The sequence below is a fragment of the Pongo abelii genome, chromosome 10 (assembly GCF_028885655.2).
Source record: "Pongo abelii isolate AG06213 chromosome 10, NHGRI_mPonAbe1-v2.0_pri, whole genome shotgun sequence".
In the NCBI taxonomy this organism is placed as follows: domain Eukaryota; kingdom Metazoa; phylum Chordata; class Mammalia; order Primates; family Hominidae; genus Pongo; species Pongo abelii.
Window position 1 is genome coordinate 96,866,486 of NC_071995.2, and position 7,703 is coordinate 96,874,188.

Sequence of the window (7,703 nt, forward strand, 5' to 3'; positions counted from 1 at the left end):
GGCAGATCACTCAAGGTCAGGAGTTTGAGGACAGCCTGGCCAACATGGTGAAACCTGTCTCTACTAAAAATACAAAAATTAGGCGGGCATGGTGGCGCATGCCTGTAATCCCAGCTACTCAGGAGGCTGAGGCAGGAGGATCGCTTGAACCCCCAGGAGGCGGAGGTTGCAGTGAGCCAAGACTGCACCGCTGCACTCCAGCCTGGGCGACAGAGCAAGACTCTGCCTCAATTAAACGAACAAACACAAAAGTTAAACTATCACAAAAATAAAATGTGCAGTCTTCAGGATGGCACAAAACAAAGGTTAATGCTTCTTGGGCACATTTCTTAGAGGAATTTCCAAGTGTGTAAATAATTGACTTTTGTTTGTGTTACATGACTGATGACTTTCTTGAAAATCTGCACAAGTCAGTTTTAGGTCTGGATTACTTCAGCTGACTTTTGTGAAGGTTTTGTCTGTGAAGAGTGGGTGTTTGACTTGTTTTAGCCTATTAGGGTTTTTTTCCACTCTATATTTAAAGAAAAATTTACTAGAAGAGGGGTGGTGTTAATGATAAGTGGGTTGGTTTTTGTTTGGCTTCTTTTAGTCAGCTTAGCTTTCTGAACATTGAGATATCCTGAACTTGGGGCTCTTCAATTCTAAAATGCTCATTAAAAGCTTCTCACTTGAACCCAAACCAAAGTACTCTTACTGCCTCTTTTCTAAATGTTCAGGAAAAAAAAATATCACCAGTTCAGATTTCATAATGAGGAAGAAGCATTTGTCTGCCTTATAGTAACATATCTCAGTGCTTATTTTTTAAACAGGATTTTTTAAAATTGGATAGTATAACAATAAGGAGTTAGTTGCCTTTTATAGGCACCCTATAGTTTTATAGTTAATCTAAACATATTTTATATTTCCTCCTTTTGGAAAAAACTGCATGCTACAAGCCACCATATGCACAGACCACACAATGACTTGGGTTGGCTCTCCCACAGTCTTTGAGGTGAATTATGAGAGTCCAGCCATTATTATCCTCCAGAGTTATTCTGAAAAAAATGGTTTGTATATTTTGGCTGTAGTATTGGTGGTAGGATACACTACAGTATGAATCATCTCTGCTTCTGTATTTATTTATTTTTTACTAGCCCTCAGCCACAGTCTTCTTTTTCCCCTTCCACCTCTCTTTGCCTGTAGGATGTACTGTATGTAGTCATGCACTTTGTATTAAGATATTCAAAATCCACAGATCTGTTTTGTACTTTTTATACTATTGGATACTTATGATCACAAATTTCATGAGGATATTGAATATATTTAGTCTTAGAAAAATTTTAAAAAGTAATGAACTTCATCTGATTCAAAAAAAATAGAAAAGGAAAAACAGTAAACTCAAAGGAAGGAGTAGGAGAAAGGAAGTAAAACATTTAAGGGTAGAAATTCATCATATAATAACAAAAAATAAATAAATAAAAGAGGATCAACAGAGCAAAAGCCTGAATCTTTGTGGTGACGAGAAACAAGCTAATCCTCTGGTAAGACTGAATAAGAAAAAGAACTAAGGTACAAAGTATCCATATTAGATATGAGAAAAGATACATAATTACAGACACATCAGAAACTTAAAGCATCTTAGGAATATTATGAACAACTCGATGCCAATAAATTTTAAGCCCAGGCAGGCACACATTTAAAAAAATTAATTACCAAAATGTTCTCATAAGAAATATAAAAACCTGAATAGACATGATTATATAAAAAATTGAATCCAGTAATTAACAATCTATGCTCTTCCTTACCACCAAATAAGGGCTGAAATGATTATTCAAGTATATTTCAAACCTTCAAGGAACAGTGTTTCCTAACTTATTCAAACTGCTGCTAAGCATATAGAAAAGAAAAACTCTTTGGTTTATTATATAAAGTTAATGTACTTAGTGCCCAAAACTGGAGAGGGATCATATAAAAAGGGAAAATTACAGGTCAAGTTCACTCATAAACATAGATGTAAAGGACTTAAATAATTTATTAGGAAATAAATGCAGTGAGGCATTTAAAAATGGATACCCCATGACTGACTAAGGCCTATCTCAGGAATGCAAAGATGATTTAATGTTAGAAAATCAATAAAGGTAATACACAACCCTAATTGATTAAAAAAAAAAGCCTATATGATAATCTCAAAAATGCAGAAGAATAGGTGAAATTCAATATTCACTTATTATAAAAACCCTTAGACACCAGCACTCAGGGGAACTTTCTTTACTTGATAAAGGTATTTACCAAAAACCTTTGGCAAATATCATGCTAAATAGTAAAATGTTTAAAACATTGCATTTTAAAGAACAAGGATGTCCATTAGTGCCACTTTCCTGGATGTATTCAGCACTTTCCTGGATGTCTTAGCTAAAGCAAAGACCAGAGGGAGGAAAAAAGAGATGTAGAGATTGGACAGGAAGAATCAAAACTGTCATTATTCACAGATAACAGTATTGTCCATGTAGAAAAATCTATGAGAATATATAAACTATTAAAAGCAGTAAGAGCTTATTGGATATAAAATCATATACAAAAATCAATAACATCTCTATACCCCTGCAACATCCAATTAGAAAATGTAATTTTAAAATTGTATCAGTCACAATAGCAACAAAAGTATAAGGTACATAGGAACATAGCTGGCAAAAGGTATATTTTAATATTATGAAAACAGTATAAAATTTTATTGAAGGATATAAATTTTTTAAATCTGAAAAAAATGGAAAAATGCAGCATGTTCACAGGTAAGAAAGAATCAATATTTTTAAGTTGGCAGTTCTCTTCAAATTAGCCAACAAAGTCAATGCATTGCAGTCAAATCCTCCTGGATTTTTCACAGACTTGGTCAAGCGGATGCTGAAATTCCTATGGAATAAGAAAGGGCAAAGAATAACCAAGACAATTTTGAAGAAGAAAAATATAGAAAAACTTACACTCAAAGATGTCAGGGTTCATTGTAAAGTCATATCACAGAGCAAGGTGACACAGCGACAACTGGAACAGAATAGAGAGCCAAGAAACAGACTCAGGTTGACATATTGCAACTTCATTTACGGAAAAAAAAAAAGCCTTAAAAATTAGTGGAGTAAGTATGGTCTATTTTTTCACAATGTCTTTCACAAAAACTTTTAAAAATAATGAGTTTATTAATACAAATTGTTGGCAAGGACGTGAGAAATGGAAATTCGCATGTGCATAGTAGGAGGACAAATTGTTGTAGCTCTTCCGGGAGCAATTCTGCTCTACCTAGTAAGCTGCTAAGCTGATGCATACCACTATCAGCAGAGCAGTTCCCCCTTTGGGTAGCTACCCTAGAGCAGCTACGTGCTTATCAGGATGGATAAGAAAATGTGGTCTGCTCCTAAAATGGAACACTTTAAGCTATTAAAATAAACTAAACCTTTTTTGGGTTTTTTTTGATATGTTATACTTGTACATATTTAGGGGTACATGAGAAATTTTGTTACATGCATGAATGTGTAATGGTCAAGTCAGGGTATTTAGTATGTATCATTTCTATGTGTGTTCAGTACATTTCAGGTTTACTCTTATAGCTATTTTGAAAAATACATTATTGTTGACTACAGTGGACCTACTCTGCTATCAAACTTTAGAAAGTATTTCTTCCATCTAATTGTATTTTTGTACCCATTAACCAACGTTTCTCCATCCCCCCTCAATGCCCACACATACACCTTCCCAGTCTCTGGTATTTATTATTCCACTCTCTACCTCCATGTGATCAACTTTTTTAACTCTCACATATGAGTGAGAACATGTGGTATTTGTCTTGCCTGGTTTATTTCACTTAACCTAACGGTTTCCAGTTCCATCCAGTCATCCATTTATTGCTGCAATTGACAGGATTCAATTCTTTTTCATGGCTGAATAATATTTTATTGTGTGCTTATACCACATTTTCTTTATCCATTCATCCATCAGTAGGCAATTAAGTTGATTCCATATTTTGGCTATTGTGACTAGTGCTGCAATAAACATAAGAGTGTAGATATCTCTTCAATATATTGATTTCTTTTTCTGTTTTTTGGATAAATACCTAGTATTGGGATGGCTGGATCATATGGTAGTTCTATTTTCAGGATTCTAATTTTTATTTTAGATTTAGGGAATACATGCACAGGTTTGTTACCTAGGTATATTGTATGATGCTGAGGGTTGGGTACAAATGATCCTGTCACCCAGGTAATGAGTATAGTACCCAATAGTAAGTTTTCCAACCCTTGACCCCTTCCTCTTTGTCCCTCTAGTAGTCCCCAGTTTCTATTTTTGCCATTTTTACGTCCCTGAGTACCCAATATTTATCTCCCTCTTGTAAGTGAGAATATGCAGTATTTGGTTTTCTGTTCCTGTGTTATTTCACTTAGGATAATGGCCCCCAGCTGAATCCATGTTGCTGTAAAGGGCATGATTTTTTCTTTTTTATGGCTTTGTAGCATTGTAGTGTGTATATGTATACCACATTTTCTTTACCCAATCCACCATTGATGGGCAACTAGGTTAATTCCATGTCTTTGTTATTGTGAATAGTGCACAATGAACAGGGCAGTGCATGTGTGTTTTTGGTATAATATTTTTTTCTTTTCATTATTGATATGGTTTGGCCCTGCGTCCCTACCCAAATCTCACCTTGCATTGTAATAATCCCCAAATGTCAAGGGCAGGACCAGGTGGAGATAAATGAATCATGGGGGTGGTTTCCCCCATAATGTTCTCATGATAGCGAGTTCTCGCAAGATCTGATGTTTTTATAACGGGCTTCTCCCTTTGCTCGGCACTCATTCTTTCTCCTCCTGCCCTGTGAAAAGGTGCCTTCCGCAATGATTGTAAGTTTCCTGAGGCCTCCCCAGTCATTGGAACTGTGAGTCAATTAAACCTCTTTTCTTTATAAATCACCCAGTCTCAGGTATTTCCTTATAGCAATGTGAGAACGAACTAATCCTGATATATACCTAGTAATGGGAATGCAGTGTCAAACAGTAGCTCTGTTTTAAGTTCTTTGAGAAATCTCCGAACTGCTTTCTAAGTGGCTGAACTAATTTACATTCCCACCAAGAGTGTATGTGTTCCCTTTTCTCCACAGCCTCACCAGCATCTGTTGTTTTTTGACTTTTTAATAATAGCTATTCTGACTGGTATGAGATGGTATCTCATTGTGGTTTTGATTTACATTTCTCTGATGATTATTTTTAGTTGTTTGAGGAACCTCCATACCGTTTTCCATAGTGGTTGTACTAATTTACATTCCCACCAACAGTGTATAAATGTTCCCTTTTCTCCACATCCTTGCCAACTTCAGGGGTATTTTTTTGTCTGTTTAATGATAGCCATTCTAACTAGAGTAAGATGATATCTCATTGTGATTTTAATTTGCATTTCCCTGATGATTAGTCTTTGTAGGATTTCTTTGGCTATAAACAGCATTGGTGGTGTCTGTGATTTCCTCGATAACAGGATGCAGTTTGCTAGCGGAGACTGTGATGAAGTTTTGCTGGGGACTGGGACACCAGGTAGGCCAGTCTTCAGGCCCCAGCAGTGGCAGCAGTGGGCTGAGCATGCCTGTCCTAGGGCCCTAGAGCATCATACATACTGGTGTTAGCAGGTCCAGGTAGGCTGATTCTTGGGCCTCCGGGTGGCTTGTTACCAGGAATGGCAGCAGTGGGCCAGGCATGTAAGCAGGTTCCCAAGCCCCTGTGCAGTGGGTGTGGTGTGGGTGATGGCAGTAGCAGCAACGGACATCCCTCTGGGGCCCAAGTGGTCCACATTGGTGTTGGCAGTGGCTGTGACAGGTCAGGCGGGCCAGTCCCCAGACCCACATGTGGCACCTGCAGGTCAGTGGCAGCTGTGGTGGTAGCAGTGGGTTGAATGGGCCCAATCTTGGGCCCAATCTTAGACCCCAGGAGGAGTGCTCAGGTGCCACTGGTGGTAGAGAGGGCTGGGCAATCCCCAGGCCTCTGGACGCTGCACTCTTGTACTGGAGGAGGTGAAGCCAGGCCAGACACCCTAGTGGTTCATATAGATGCTGGCTGTGGTATGCAAGGGTAGGGTGAGCTGTGGCCAGCAAAATGCTCAGGTGGAGGCAGCAGAGGCCCTGCTACTAAGGAGGATGGGTTGCTTTCCCTGGTAGCCGCCATAGGCAGGCAGCCAGGGAGCATGGGCATCCTCCTGTGCCTCAACCACCTGCAGTCCGCAGCCACAGCAGCTGTGGGCAGTGGAATTTGCCCTTGGGGCGTGTAAGAATGCACAGCTGCCCCTCTGCATGGGGCCAGGGCAGGTGTGTGTGTAGGGGGGTGGTGCGAGATTGCTGCCTCATCCTGGTTGCCAGGCAAAACCCAGCCCAGCAGGGGCTGGGCTCTTAACATGGCACTGTCCGACCACTGCTTAGGGATGTGTGGGACACAGGATGAGCTCCGTCTCTAGAGCAGTGCCTTCCCACGGTTTCCAGGGAGCCCCCTATGTTAGTCTTGGGGCCACTGGGGTTGAGAGGCTCTCCCGTTGTAGGATTGCAGGGGTTCATGGTGAGAATGTGGACCACTGGGGATCTCTCATTTACCTTGTCCCCACATTGGGGAGTCTCTTTCAGCTCCCAGCTGATCTTGGCCAAACAGGCTTCCTCTCTTCCCTCTCCTTCCTTACTTTAGGTGTTTCCTGTCAGTTCTCTGTTGAATTCCAGTGTTCTCTCTTAGATGATCTATTTGAAGTGTGATTATCTGCTCACTATTTTGGTTTTTCTTAGCAGAAGAGGCAAGTAAGAGACGCCTCTACTCAGCCATCTTGAAGCCCCTCCACAATAAACTGAGAGAAAATGTCGATGGATAAAAACAAAGTACAAGATAATCTGTACAGTATACACAGGTTTGCCATTTATATAAATTTTTAAAGACACAAAACAATACTACATGTTTAGTTTAAAAGAAAAAAGAAAGAAAAACAACCATGGAAACAACACCCACTCACTTCAAGACTTCTTTTTCTGTCAAGGGCTATTATCATCCTTGCTCTAAAGTTAAACAATAAACTAAATTTCTTCCATAGTTAGGTTAGCCTACATATAAGAGTGAGAAGCAAGGTAGAGGTTGTGAGGTTAGAAGCTTGTGAGGTTAGAAGCAAGGTAGAGTCAGTTGTGTTCGATTTCTCATTGTTATAATTTTGCAAAGGCAGTTTAAAGGCCCCTATAACAACAACAACAAAAAGTTTAATAAGAGAAAAGCATAAAAATTTATTTAATATAAATTTTAGGTTACACAGGAGCCTGCAGAAATGAAGACCCAAAGAAACAGGGAAGACTGTATTGTTGTGGACAGCTGGGCTGCAGAAGGATGACTGGGAAACAGAAGGGTGTGATCCAATGGTAATAAAGTGGGGGAACTCAGCAAAACCTATTTGTTCAGATTCTTCTTGGTGTCTCTGTGTCTTCAGAGAGGAGGACATTTCTTTATTTTGTTTTGGGTATACGGAGAGAAGCCCTTTATCTGAAATGATGATTTTCTGACCTACTTTCAGAGGAAGGTCAGCTAGGTTTTATGGCCTGCTTCAGGGAAGAAGTGGAAAAGAAAGTGAGAGAGAGAGAGAGACCTTCCTGCTTTCACTATTTTCTGAAACGCCATGTGCCATTTTTCAGAATAGCATGTCCTGAAACTCAACAATCTCTTAACAATAAA

The 7,703-nt window shown here is 39.3% G+C and overlaps 1 long non-coding RNA gene across 2 annotated transcripts; it reads left to right on the forward strand.

Moving 5' to 3' along the window:
- Positions 1-1,813: 1,813 nt before the first annotated feature.
- Positions 1,814-7,462, forward strand: LOC129049204 (uncharacterized). 2 transcript variants are annotated; one of them, XR_008512085.1, is made up of 4 exons: positions 1,814-3,109; positions 5,434-5,552; positions 6,782-6,897; positions 7,282-7,462. It is a non-coding gene; the product is annotated as an uncharacterized LOC129049204 (long non-coding RNA). The 2 variants fall into 2 exon arrangements; XR_008512086.2 differs by lacking the exon at positions 5,434-5,552 and having other exon boundaries at positions 7,282-7,459.
- The last annotated feature ends 241 nt before the right edge of the window (positions 7,463-7,703 follow it).